The sequence below is a fragment of the Puma concolor genome, chromosome A1, assembly GCF_028749965.1.
Source record: "Puma concolor isolate L17-30 chromosome A1, mPumCon1.1.hap2, whole genome shotgun sequence".
Taxonomy (NCBI): Eukaryota; Metazoa; Chordata; class Mammalia; order Carnivora; family Felidae; genus Puma; species Puma concolor.
This window is the reverse complement of record NC_141667.1, coordinates 231,812,870-231,827,341: the sequence shown is the minus strand read 5'-3', so window position 1 is coordinate 231,827,341 and position 14,472 is coordinate 231,812,870. Positions and strand designations below refer to the sequence as shown.

General features: G+C 41.2%; 1 long non-coding RNA gene across 1 annotated transcript; it reads left to right on the top strand.

Moving 5' to 3' along the window:
- The first annotated feature begins 4,711 nt into the window (after positions 1-4,711).
- Positions 4,712-11,836, top strand: LOC147584843 (uncharacterized). The gene is made up of 3 exons (XR_015253819.1): positions 4,712-4,802; positions 6,070-6,100; positions 11,435-11,836. It is a non-coding gene; the product is annotated as an uncharacterized LOC147584843 (long non-coding RNA).
- Positions 11,837-14,472: the final 2,636 nt, after the last annotated feature.

The following is a 14,472-nucleotide window of genomic DNA, read 5'->3' as shown; positions in this document are numbered from 1 at the left end:
GAGGGCAGGAGCAGACGTAAGCGGGAAAAAATGCAGAATTCATGGAGATCAAAAGACCACACAGAATTAGGGGCTTTTCAGTATCGCTGGGAAGCAGAGATGTGTGCTGATGGTGGGGGGTATGGATGGAAAGAGAGGGAGTTGGGATAAACCAGGTCCGACTCAACAGGGTCTTGTAAGCCAAGATAAGGAATTTGGACTTCATCCTAAGAGCAATGGAGGACCTTTGAGGGATTTAACATAGGAAAGTGACATGATCATGTTTGCATTTTAGAGATACTTTGGCTTGTGCGTGGAAAACAGGTTAGAAGTCTAAAGGCATGGAGTTATTTGAGAGGGCTGTGAGTCCAGTTTTACAGGTCAACATACAATGCACGCTATCCCCTTCAATGTCCACATTTTTAGAAATCAGATGCTCAGAAGATGAAAAATCAGATAGAAATAATAGATTTGGAAGTCCTTTTGATGATCTAAATTTCACCCAGTGGAACTTGACCGCACGATTAAAAACCCTCTATCAGGGACTATATCTGCAATGCTGTCCAGTGTCTGCCCAGAACATAGGAGATTTAGGACTTGAGTATCATGTGCGTGACTACCTCTCAAAGTGTTTTTGAATCAGAATGGTTTTAATCGTGCTAAGGATAATGAAAACTGATGTCTTTTGGTTTTTTTTTTCTGGGAAATAATAGCCCAAGAGCCAAGAATCTTCACAATCTCCCAATATTGATGGTTGAATCCATGTCTTATTTTTGGTTTGGAAAAATTTGCATTTCTCAGCAGGATGAACTTAGCGTATCTAGGACAGTTTTTTTTCTTTTTGTCCTATCTTGAAAGATTGAAGAATGCCAAGAGAGAATAGGAGCAAAGGTCATCCCAGTGTTAAGGATTTTGCAGAATTTTGTAGTTTGGGATTAAAGGTTTTCTTCAGTCAAGAAAGTGCAGCATTCATTTCAAGTCTATTTTTTTCCAATTTAAGGGAATACACTGTGTGTTTATGTTCTGGTGTACACTACTACCCATATTATGTAAATATCTAGAATATTCTGGAAATAGTTGGTAGGAAGATCTAAAATGCTATGAATAGCCTCCTTAATACTTTAAAAGTCATTCTGCTTTCAGTTCTTCAATTACCGTAATAAATCTTTCTCAACTCCTTTTCCTGAGGGAAATTACTGGAGAGTAAACTCAGTTGGATTTCTTTTGAGGAGGTAGATAAACCAAGACTCCTAAGACATAATTTGTAGCTTAAAAGACATCCGGGGGCGGGGGGGGGGGGGAACTTTATTGAAATAGTTCTATACTTTTGTCAATTTTCTCAAAAACTCCATTTTAAGCTCTACCTATTTAAAATACAAGTTAAGTAGATAGACTCTAACTCTTGACCTCATCCTCTGTAGGCATAGCCTCCGGGCACTCATTGTTTTTTTCCTTTCCTGACATTTTAGTCTAACCTCAACGTGACAGGTTCAGGCATCCTGAGAGCAATGGTGGGAAGATTTCTGCTCTCCTTGGCTTATGCCTGGAAACCTGGCTTCCGCCTATGAGCTGGACACACAACAGTATTATCAATGTCGATCAACTGGCTTGAACACGAAAGGCAGTAAGGACACGCAAGAATAGAAAATTGCTCGACCGAGAGACAGAAGTGGCAGGTTTAGAAAGAAAACTTAAGGTTGGCACGTCTTCAAAGGGGGTGGTTGGTATGCTTTCTTTTCCTGTATTTTAGTTCAACATTGAACAGCTACATGTGTGTTCTAGGTCAGGCAACATCAGGAGTCTAAAAGAAAGGCAGGAACCATCTCTGTTGCCCTAAAACTTCTAACAGTGGGGAAGATGGCATGCATATACGAGTTAAATAATTTAAGACTGTAGGCACACATGAGAATAAATTAAGTAGACTCTGGGGGTGTGGTGCAGGGAAGACAGGGGGCTTTCAAGGAGGAAAGAAGTGGGGGGTAACAAGATAATGTTGAAGAGAATATGGTAGAGGCATGCTTTAGAGGCAGGGGAGAGAGAGAAGGAACGGCAACATGAGGGAAAATGCGGAGGCCTGGCACTGTTTAGCATCGTCTAGGCTTTCTGAAGGAACCAGAGCAATTAGGGTGGGAGAAAGTGACAGGAGATTACATTGGAAAGGAAAGGTTGGGCAAGACTGTAGAGAATTGTGGATTTCATTCCAAGGAGTTTGACTGGACTTGTTGACAATGAGGCATCATGTAAGGTTTTAAGCAGGACAGTGCCATTCGCCTCACAAAAGGTACATTTGTAAATTTAAAATCAATTTTTAAACTGAACATAAAAATGTTCAAAAGGGAGAGAAAGAGAACAAAATGAGGCTGCTGTCATGTCAGACCTTACTGCCTTTTTGACAGCTGGGGAGTTCTCTACTTGAGGCTGTTCAACAAGCTAGGAGATATAAAGGGTATAGAAGAAACATATGGGTATAGTAGGTATCTCAGGATTGTTTTAGGGGTCCTGAGAGTCTTAGAAGCAAGCTGTTTAATGAGCTACAGAAGTCAGGAGACACAGGAAAACACGTGCATCAAGAGGGTTCCCAGGCCACATAGCTGGGGCAGGTCTTACAGAACAACACAGAGCTAATGCCCTCGGCCTGATCTCAGCACCTCCTGCTGGTCTCAGTCTGGATCTCCAGATTCAAAATGTTCCCGGTTAACTACCCTCCCCAGCTTTTCCCCATCCTCCCTGAAGTCTGGATAAAGATTTCAGTAACTTGCCCTAATTCACCCAACCAACCTGGCAGAATAAGAACCCGAAGCTATGTGCTTCTCTTAACATCACGGGACCTTTTGCCAAAGGTGTCAACTTCCACCCCAGGGGGCTTAGTGCTTCAGAAACCTCGATTTCCAAACTCTGGACATGTCAATATGGATGTAGGGCATCTAATTTTCCCTTAAATTCAACTGACTTCTGGAGTTCAACATCTTGACTGTACCTTCCAGACCCTTCTTCCTGTGAAGGCAGCCAGACCCCTGCTACCTGGATCCTACTGGCCCCCTGAAGGAGATAACAGGAGGGGCAGAAAGAGTCTACACCAGCTAGGTAACCTGGTTACCTAGAGATTAGGTATCAGGGTACCGGGCGGCAAGTTAAGAAACAAAGAAGCAAAATGACCAGAGGTGGGCAGCAAAGTCTGAGGACCTGCTCAATGGAGGCTTACATTACAGGCACAAAATTAGCAAAATAGACTTTGCCATCAGCTACTATGGCAAGAGGATGGGGGTGGGAGGCTAGAGAAAGAAGTTTATTGCCTCCTGCGTAAGCAATGGATCGGTGTCATGGTTTAGACTAGTGGGGAATACTTTTCACCTCTAATTTCAAGCAGGAACGGGCCTTTTATGTTAAAATTATAGCCCATCCCAATTCTTTTTTTTTCTAACAGGGTCCTTTTGAGGTACTATTCAGCTGTGGAGCTGGGTTTAAAACACCTCTCTGATTACCATAGCATGTAAAAAGAAGTTGGGTCCCAAAGAGAGAAGAATGCAGTTGCCAAAGAGAACACAGAAACAGGCACAGCAGGCTTGCGCTAGGGAGGGCAGCCCCTGTGGCCACAGCAAGTCTTACAGAGCATAGTGTGGGGCAGTGGAGCCTGCTATGAAATAAATGGGAAGGACCATGTAACTGGAGGCTGTTCTAGGAGCAACTTCCGAAGCAAAAAGTCCAGGTCTCAGAAATAAGGGCACCAAACCAAGAAGGGGATACCCAGTGAAGATATGTTCTATGAGCATGGATGGGGACATGAGGAAGAGGACCCAGACTGGACCAGAATGGTTCCCTAATCCACTCTGGTTGAAGGGTTATCATTGATCCCTTGAGTGCGGAAGAATTCCAGATCCATATCATCGGCCCCACCCCCCCACCCCGCATATGCCTTGAGTTTGCAGCCAGTTTTATCTGCCCCCGAGGACATTAACATTCCCCATTTGTGGTTCCCCTGCCACTCTCCCTGCTCTGGACTCCCACTTCTCTTCTCAGAAAAATTCCGATTTTCCCCCCTTCACGATCCCTCTTCAAAACATTCCTCAGGATTTCTAAGTGTGTCTTCATTGGTTATCTGAATGGCCCTCCTTCTAGGAAGGTAAGTTCACTTTCTTTCCTGAAGCATCTAGGAGGCATGATGACTGATATTCCTAAAAGCAAAGCACACATGGCTTTGCAATCTCTCCGGCCTCCTCTCCATACTCTGGTCTCCTCCCACATAGGCTGCTTCCTCAACAGCTGCCCCTCTCCTCTGGATCACCACTCCAATGGTATTAGAGCACAGGTGACATGGTTTGTTCCTTTGGACCAGAGGGCGCCTCCCCACTCCCCCATTTCTGGAGCACACTTCTCCCCTGGGGAAGGGGAGGAGGCTGTGGGTAGCTGGGCAGAAAAGCTGGCTCAGGGATACACAGGACGTCCCTGGTGTCTGGGTGATATGCTTCACCCTGCCCTGTCAGAGCCAATTGGCTAAACTTCTTTATTCACAGGTATCTTCTCCCAGGACCCTACTTCTTCCTTTCTGTCTGCTTTCCTTTGGGGACACTCGGTCCAGCAGAAGTGTCTAAATATCCGTTGGTTTCAAAGGTCCCTACAGGGTTCCTGCTCCGTCAGGTGCAACAAGAGATATGTCTTGATATTGCCGTCAGCGACAGTTAAGAACTTTCCCAATGTTCTATGACAGTTAAGAAGCAGTCTGCCTGGAGCATCAACAGCTGGCTTCTGGGTCAGAGGTCATGAGCTCTGAGGTTCCTCAGGTGTTGCCTGGATAAAAATGCCCTTTTACCTGCCTATAAAAAACTGTACGGTTTTCATTTTGAAATATGTGTTCAGTCATATTCAGTACACTGTTCTGCTCTTTTCACAAAAAATCCTGACTTAAAGAATTCTAGGTATTTCTCTATGTCCATACATTGATTGGATAGACCTGAAGACGAGGTTCCCGGAGTTTAGGAGCCCATTGGGCAGCACTCTTGCCCTAAGGAGGCTGAATTCTGCAGGGGTAGAGTATTGACATTGGGCTGGATGGGAACAGATAGGGAAGCTGACTCAACCTAGGCAAAAACTGGGGTCATGAAAGGGTCAAAGTTCTGTCCTGACCTGCTAACAGATATGGGGAAGAAAAGGACATAATTTTTTTAACCTTATTTATTTTGAGAGAGAGAGAGAGAGAGAGAGAGGAGAGAGAGAGAGAGAGAGAGAGAGAGAGAGAGAATGCACAAGCAGGGGAGGGGCACAGAAAGAGGGAGAGAGAGGATCCTAAGCAGGCTCTGTGCTGTCAATGAGGAGCCCGATGCAGGACTCAATCCCACCAATTGTGAGATCATGACCTGAGCTGAAATCAATAGTCAGGCACTTAACCAGTTGAGCCACTCAGGTACCCTGAAAAGGACGTAATTTTTAAAACCCCTAAAAGTGAACCATTTTCTTCATCGTAGACCTATTTATTTTTACTTTGTTTGAGATATAAAGCAGAAGGATACATAAAACTATCATTTAAATAATAATCATCAAGCAAACACCTCTTGATATATGTCTTCTATAAAGGCAGAGTCTAGTGGTTGAAGTTGACTGATGGGGGAGGGTACGGGGCAAACAGGGGAAAAGGACAGGTAACAGCATAGTGGTGAGAGTTTGAGGTGAGTACTTAAGTCCTTTGACAACTAAGATAGTATTCGATTGAAATTCTGCTGATTCTTATCTTTTCCTTACGTAATGCACTGTTGTTTAATAGTGTATGAGGTGAGTTTTAGAATCTGATGATAGGTCTTACCTGTTTCGGGGAATTGGGTTGGGTTTTGGGAAATACTCTTGATCTCTCAAAATATCTGATGAGGATTCGTGGAGGAGTAACTGGGGTGATAATTTGCGAGAATCAGAACAGCTGGCAAGAGAGGAGTCTGGCTTTGAACTAGTCAACCCACTACAAACACACCTCCCACCTGCCCTAGAAAATGCTCTGCTTACTCTTTGGCATTGCAGTTTTTGTTTGTTTGTTTTTTAAACACAGTCTCGAGATAGTTGTTCATTGGTTTTGCTACTGAAGAGCTGTTTGTTCTTATTCCACAGGGGTATTGGATTTCATGGTCTCTGCCTTCAAGTAAGGAAGGATGATGCCCGCTCACCACTTTGGCAGCCATTTTGTCCAAGTTAAGAGGCCCCTTAGTTATAGTCCCAGGATTACAATCAAATACAGTGTATCTATATAAGAAAAAGAAGACACTGCAACCCCAGTTTTTTGTTTTGACATTCTAGGAATAAGCTAGCAACGCATCTACAGTTTTAGTGTGGCTTTCTGGGCCACGATTTAGTTGGGAATAGGCACACCTGAGATTTGAGTGCAGTGCCTAAGACCCCGGGCTTGGGCGTCAGGGAAACCAGGAGTAAAATGTTGGCAAATATCCTTCCAATTATTTTTCAGGGTGCAAACCCACAGAGGCAAAATGAATTTATTTTTTCTTTTTATAAAAGTAGGACAATATAATTTGTGTAGTAATTTATGTTTTTAACTTAATTAATAGAAATGAATATATCACTTAATAGCAATCTGTAGCTTATAATGTCTACATCGTATTTTACTGTGTATATTTAACCAGCCTCCTACTGTTTATTTAGGTTGCTTTAAATTCTTTTTTTTTCTTTAATTGGAGTATAGTTGACACACAATGTCATATTTCAGGTGTACAACATAGTGATTCCACAAGTTTATATTATGCTACGCTCACCACAAGTGTAACTACCATCTGTGACCATACAACACTGTTATAATACCACCGACTATCATCCTTACATTGTACCTTTCATTTCTGTGAGTTATTCATTCCACAACTGCAAGCTCGTATCTCCCTGTCCCCTTCATTCATTTTTCCCATCTCCCCACCCCCCCAGCCTCCCTTCAGGAAACCACCAGTTTGTTCTCTGTATGTATGGGTCTGTCTGCTTTTTTGGTTTGTTTGTTTATTTTGTTTTCTAAATTCTACATATAAGTGAAATCATATGGTATTTGTTTTTATCTGTGTGACTTATTTCGGTTAGCATAATACCTCCCAGATCCACCCATTCTGTCCCATAGTTAATTGTTTGCTTTTATGAATACTGCTGCAATTACTAATCTCACTTCTGATTATTTCATTAGTATTAAAGACAGGAATCTGGAACTTTCCAAACTGTTTGCGTATTTTAAAATGTTTTTCACAATAACTTCCAGAAGTTATCAACAAGGAAGAGAGAGCAATATTTTTGCACTGATGGTAATGACTTAGGAGAAAGAAAAACTGATACTTGGCAGAGAGGGCAGAATAGCGAGAGTAGTGTCATTAAGGAGGTGAGAGCGTATGGGATCTTAGTGCCCAGATGGGTGTTGGGGGGGAGGCGATTTTAAATAGAAGCAAGAACTCATGTCTGGTAGAGAGCAGGAAGATAGAATATGTGGGAGAAGATGCTGGAAGGTTGACAGTGGGGGTAGGAAAGAGAAGTTCCGATTGCTTCGAGAAGTGAAAAACAAGGTCATGAGTTAGAGTGAGGGGAGAGGAGATGATGAAGGTTTGAGAGAAGAAGATGGTAAAATAGAGTTGATTCTCATTATTTGTGGATTTAACATTTACAAATTCACCCATTTGTTAAAATTAACTTGTCACCCTCAAACATGCAGTCTTAGTGTTTTCATTTGCAGATATGTGCACACTCAGAGCTATGAAAAATTGTGGTCACCCAACATGTATGCTCCTAGCTGAGACTGACCAAGTTACACTGTGCTTTATTGTTTTAGCCCTCGTGCTATAAGAAAGTGACCTTTTCGTTGCCTATGTAGAGCCATACTTTTAGCACAAAATGATGCTTTTGCTGTCTAAAATGCCCACCTCCAAGCATAGTGCTGAAATGCTGTCTAGTGTTCCTAAGAGCAAGGAGGCTGTGGTGTGCCTTATGGAGAAAATATGACTATTGGACAATTCAGGCATGAGTTATAATGCTATTGTCTCTGAGTTAAATGTTAATGAATCAATAATATAGATTCAGTAAGATGTCTTTAAATGAAAACACACAAAGAACAAGATTATATGTGATCAGTTGATGAAAATGTGGCCAGAAGCTCGTAGCAACCTAACTCTGTATTTTTCCTAGGAGCACTGGTTCAGTATGCATTAGTTCACTGTTGCTGGTGACATCAAAGAACGTCACTGTAGCAAATAACAAGAATTGACTGTATTGGAGCACCTGGGTGGCTCAGTTGGTTAAGCGTCCAACTTCGGTTCAGGTCACGATCTCACAGTCTGTGTGCTCGAGCCCCATGTCGGGCTCTGTGCTGACAGCTCAGAGCCTGGAGCCCGCTTCGGATTCTGTGTCTCCCTCTCTCTCTGCCCCTCCCCTACTCATGCTCTGTCTCTCTCTCTCTCTCTCTCAAAAATAAATACACTTTAAAAAAATTAAAAAAAAGAATTGACTGCATTTGTCTCAAAGAATAGGAGAGTGAATGAAATAGGGAAGTTGGGCATCATAAAACAAGAGTTCATTTGACTTAAAATTAGAAATTTGAAGTAGGATCAATCAGCGTGATTGTGTGTTTTCTTCCAGCCATATTAGCTGTACAAAGACAGGTATGAAATAGGCAAACAGCTGGTATTAACTAGGGTTGTGATTCTGCCAAATGAATATGGTGAGTCCAGGCAGTAGTTGAGGGGTTGAGAATATATGCAAGAGAGTAGTTATGATAGTGCTCTTTGTGGCTTAACCTGTGTGTGTGTGTGTGTGTGTGTGTGTGTGTGTGTGTGTGTATTTTATTTATTTATTTTTCAGTATAGAGGGAGTCAGGCATTGTGTAGATTTATGTCTTTTTCAGTGTGGAATTCAGGATTTTAAGTTTTCTGAGGGCAGTTTGTCAGGATTCAGATCCATGTTCCACCAAGTACTAGCAAGATAAGCTTGTAAATCTGGTGACTGTGTTGTGATTTGTTCAACCTCAGTGAAACAACTACTGGTAGAGTCGTATGGTATTTGCCACACTCAACAAAACTTTCTCCAGTAGATCGCACCACTATATTCGCCTATTGGAGCTCTGAAAAACAAAACCTTCCCCAGTCAAGAATTAGTAAATGGGAAGACTGGAACAATTTATGTTATCTAAAACCACCACGTTTTAAAGACTTGACCATGATATTTAATATGCCCGTATAAAAAAACTATTAGTGGTAATGGTACACGCGTGTTGATTAAAACTTACTTTCCTCCAAACTCCAGAATTCCATGATCTGTAAGAACAGAAATTTCACATAGCACAAACTTTTCTAGAGAATAGAGAAGTGCGTATTTCCCAACCCATCTTTGAGGCCAGCACAACGGTGACACCGAAATCAGACAAGGACTGTATAACAAAAAAAAAATTATAAGACAACATCACTCATTTATCTGCATAAAAATGCCAGGTATGATAAAAAGCATACTAAATTCAGCAATATAAAGAACAGAAACTACATTCTGACCAAGTTGGGCTTATCCTAGAGATGGAAAAGTGGTTACCATCAGAGAATCTCTAAATGTAGTTGATCATATAAATATAGAAGAAAAAGCTACAAATACTTCAATAGGGGCACAGAGAGAATTCGGTAAAATTCTATACTCTTTCATGATTTAAAAAAAAAAAAAACTCTTGGTAAAGACATGGTAAGAAACAGAAGAGAACTTCCTTAATATGACTACAGTTAACTACCCAAAACCTACAACAGACATTAGAATCATCTCATTAGAAACTCAAGAACTCACTACTACCATGCCCTTTCTACATTATTCTGGTGGTCCTCGATAGAGTCATAAATCAAGAAAAAGAAATAAAGAATGCAAGGATTAGGAAGGAAATAAAATTGTCATTATTCACATCAGATTGTCTACATAGAAAACCCAAAACAATCTTTGCCTCAGCTATAAAATGTTTGTTTAAATGGATAGAAAAAACTACTTACATTTCTTGAAAAAAAATTTTTTTCAAGGTTTATTTATTTTTGAGAGAAAGAGAGACAGACTGTGAGCAGGGGAGTGGCAGAGAGAGAGGGAGACACAGAATCTGAAGCAGGCTCCGGGCTCTGAGCTGTCAGCACAGAGCCCGATGCGGGGCTCGAACTCATGAGGTGTGAGATCATGACCTGAGGTGAAGTCGATGCTTAGGGAAAAAACCAAAACAATAAAAATAAACTCAGTAAGAAAACACAATTGAAGAGCATAGTATTGTTGCAAACTTTCAATAGCACAAATGGAATCATATTTATGTATCAAATTTACAACTCAGAGTTGATTTTCAACTGACCGAATGTTGACATTTCATGGGGTACTCCTCTAATATACATTGGGAATAATCTGTTTCTTGAAAGTTTGGCAGAACTTGCCCATAAAACCATGTAAGTTACACACACACACATACACACAATGAGTTTGTGTAAAAACTGATGAAATTGAATAATGTCCGTAATCTAGTTGATAGTAATCTGTCAATGTCAATTTACCGATTTTGATATTGACCTACAGCTATAAAAGGTGCCACCCTTGGAGAAAGATGGGTAAATGAGCATGGGATTCTATTCCATTCTCTTTTGCAACTTTTTGTAAATCTAAAATTATTTTAAAATAGAAAGTTAAAAAGAAAATACATGGGCCTCTTATGAATGACATTTATTTTTTTTTATTTACTCATTTATGTCAAACAGATAGAAATCATGTAGCACTCATTTCTTAATCCAGCTCATTGTTGCTCACGTTAACTAGAAATGGAGTCCCTTAAAAAAACCTGTGTCAAAAAAGCAAAGCGTTCCACATTGTGTTTCTCAAAGCTGGTGCTATGGAATTTGATCTCTGCAGTAGTAAGCTCATGAGTATTAATGGTTGTTGGCTAAAAATAACCCCCAGGGAGGTTACCTGGAGTTCTCTGTCATCCACGGGTATAGAGGCATTTCTGCAACTAACTAGAAGAAACCTTTTTGTCATCTCTCTGGTCACAGTTGCACTAAGTGCACTCAGCCCACCATGTGGCCCTTCGCTTGTCATTTCAATGGATCATTGGGCAGCTGTTATAAAGGGAGTCTATCCAAAAACACCAGGATCAGAGACCACATTCAAGAGAAGCTCAAAGAGGAACGAATAATGTGAGGCTTTTAGTTATCATTGAATGTTATCCTTTATAAAGTTGAGAGTCAAAAAGGCTTTGAAAAAAGTCACCTTGTGAAATGACACAGTTCTATCCACTCTTTTTTTTTTTTTTTTTTTTTTTGAGGAATAAAGGGCTCAGTTTCATTAGGCAGTTTATTAAAAAAAAAAAAAAAAAACAACCTAATAGCTAGATATTTAAAGCCCCTGGGTTACTTTCAATTTTAAAAGTCTATTTCTAATGTTCTAAAGTTAAAAATGGCAGAAATATTTTTACACAGCTTTGTAATTTCTTTTTCTGCCATAGGTGTTCATGGGTGTCTCAGGCTGGTCCACCAGATAGATGTGCCTGAAATCCTTGCTCTGAAGAGATGTGCCATGGTGGTGGGAAAAGAAATCCAAGCAAGCACCAGTGGAGTATTCCAGGCTGTCAGAGGTCACTGAGGTAGAAAGAATGAACATGATGCCCTGTGCCTCTCTACAGTAGGAAACTAATAGGACCAAGAGTTAACATGCTCTGAGGACAGTGCTGTATTCTGAGGCAATCACCGACCTTCTGGTCGAGAGGCTCTTCTGTATATGGCCGGGGCTGGCCCAATCTTTCTTTCTTCAGTCTTCCACTGAGCTATCTTCTATTTTTTCTTCTCTTCATACAGAGACCTTCTCCTTAGATTCCTAGGAAGCGGGCCACTTGATGGAAGAAAATTGAGTAACTTCCTCCTTCATAGAGCATTTCAAATAATAATAATAATAATAATAATAGTAATTATTATTATTATTTTTAGTGCTGTCATGTACTTCATTAATATTAGGAAATGAATTCTAATGATTTTCAGATATTCCCTATCTTTATCCTGTAAATATATTATCTTATTTCCAATGATTCATCCTAGAGAAACAGGTGACATTTCATAGATAGATAAAGCAATGCTCACAGAAGACCAGGATCCTTATGTTCCATTGCCAAAGCACTAGGTTCTCAGGTTCCGTTTCCACCCTTGATTTGACTTGCATCATCTCCTAGTTTCCACTTTGAGGTTAAAGGGATCTCTAATGATCCTGGATTCTTGCATCACTTATTTGAGAGGCCAGCCACTTGAAGCTGAGGAAATAGAAGGAGTAGAATCCCAGCAGACTCTGAAGAGTGACCAGCAGAAATCAACGCTGCTGGCTCTATCTTTACTGGACTTCAATTTAATAAAGTGAAGATGTCTTTCTTACCATTTGAGGATCCTCTAACAGTGGTGTTTGAGTCCCTCACCATTATTGTACTCTGATGGCTGGACACGTAGTACTGAGCAAGGAGGTGGGACACAGGGTTGGGAATAAGTGTGGCCCTATGTCCATGGCTCCCTTAGTCCCCTGTGAATGTGGCTACATATGATTATGCCAGGAGACAGCCTTAGCACGGCCCCAGACATTGTTCCAAGGGAGACACAACTGCCCAGAGTTGACCCTCCCGATGAAACCCACTGGCCATCCCTGAGCTAACAAAGGGATGAGTTACAGACTCACAGTGGCTGAGGGAGTAAAAGGACTTCAGAAATAATAGAAAATGATATTTTTAATGAGATAAAGTTAGAGAAAATCTACTGACAGCTTGCAGAATGTCTGAGAGACAAGTTAGTAAATGCGCCAGGGAAGTACACTTAGGAAGGGGAATTGTAGACAAAAACCCTCTCTGTCTTGCCCTAGCATATTAGATATTCACAGACCAAATAGAAACGATTTGCTAGTACTTGTTTGATCTCTGTTTTGTCAGTTTGGCTAACTGAGAACTGACTATGTGACAAGTCAGCTAATCGATATTTCTGTGTGCCTACTGTGTGTTAGAAACTTTCGTAGATAGTAACAGTAACTAAGAAGACATATTATGTAATGCTGGATAATGAAAACCGTCGCTTCAACACAACGGCTATCATTTTTAGTGAGCGACATGGATTTTTTTTCCTGTCAAAAGTGTACATTTAACCCCAAATATAAGGCAGTAATGCACAGTGGTTAAGAACACAGACTGTAGCCAGACTGCTCTCTGGTTCCAGTCCCGACCCTGCCACGTTATGGCTTTGTCAACGTTTTTTTTTTTTGTTTGTTTGTTTTTTTTAATTTTTGGGACAGAGAGAGACAGAGCATGAACGGGGGAGGGGCAGAGAGAGAGGGAGACACAGAATCGGAAACAGGCTCCAGGCTCTGAGCCATCAGCCCAGAGCCCGACGCGGGGCTCGAACTCACGGACCGCGAGATCGTGACCTGGCTGAAGTCGGGCGCTTAACCGACTGCGCCACCCAGGCGCCCCTGCCACGTTATGGCTTTGTAACATTGGGTAGGTTTTTCAAACTTTAAAGATGAGGAGAATAATACCTACATTATACGATTAGTATTAAAATTAAATGAATTCGTATTTGAATACTGCTTAGAACAATGGCTGACAAAGAGTACTATGCCAGTTTATTAAATAAATTAAAAAAAAAAAATCTCTTCTTTGTGTTAACAGGGAACAACTGTATATATTATCAAATCTAGCTGAATTGCAACAGACATGATTATCTGTCTTTCAGTCAAAGAAACTAAGACCCAGAGAAAGAAAACATCTTGGCCAAGGATCCAGTCATTGGCGAAACTGATACTCATATCCATTTACATAGAATACTGCCCCAGAGAAACAGGCAGCAGCCATCAGCACTGAGACAAAGCCGTCCATAAGCAAAAAGATTACAACTTGTTGGAAGCTCAGATGATTAGTATTTTTTTTTTTTAATTTTTTTTTTTTTTTAACGTTTATTTTATTTTTGGGACAGAGAGAGACAGAGCATGAACGGGGGAGGGGCAGAGAGAGAGGGAGACACAGAATCAGAAACAGGCTCCAGGCTCTGAGCCATCAGCCCAGAGCCCGACGCGGGGCTCGAACTCACGGACCGCGAGATCGTGACCTGGCTGAAGTCGGACGCTCAACCGACTGCGCCACCCAGGCGCCCCAGATGATTAGTATTTTTTAGCAGTATTTTAAAATTAAGGTAAGTACATTTTTTAGACACAATGCTACTGTATACTTAATAGACTATAGCAGTGTAAACGTCATTTTTACACGCACTAGGAAGACAGAAAGATCTTTGGACTTGTCATGGTCACTTTATTGCGGTGGTCTGGAACCAAACTCACAATATCTCTGAGGTATGATGTACAAAGAGCATAAGTGACACGATGGTGAAGCTAGAGGGGAGAACCACTAGATAATGGTTCAACCACTGGATAATGACACCCAACAGTGCCGATCTTTGGAGTATTTTCCCTGTTGTTTCATTCCACTGACGGAACTTGATTGTTTTGCCTCTAAGTCATTTTGTC